We start from the raw sequence: 287 nt of genomic DNA, 5'->3' as shown, positions 1-287 counted from the left end.
CCACCTTCTTCAAGGCCACAACTTCATAGAAGTGGTCTTGATGCACCCTTGAAATGAATCTCTCCATCTCCCATGACTCGGAGATAGAAGCTTTTGCCTTCCCTTTCCTCTTTCTAGAGGTTTCTCCGGCCTTGGATGCCATAAATGGTTATGGAAAAACAAAAAGCAATGCTTTTACCACACCAAACTTAAAGGGTTTGCTCGTTCTCGAGCAAAATAAGAAAGAAGAGAGTAGAAGAAGAAGAAATGAGAAAGAAGGGAATGGCTTTGTGTTCGGCCAAAAAGGG

This window comes from Arachis duranensis, chromosome 3 (assembly GCF_000817695.3).
Source record: "Arachis duranensis cultivar V14167 chromosome 3, aradu.V14167.gnm2.J7QH, whole genome shotgun sequence".
Classification (NCBI taxonomy): domain Eukaryota; kingdom Viridiplantae; phylum Streptophyta; class Magnoliopsida; order Fabales; family Fabaceae; genus Arachis; species Arachis duranensis.
The sequence above is the reverse complement of the archived record's forward strand: the minus strand, read 5'-3'. Positions refer to the sequence as shown.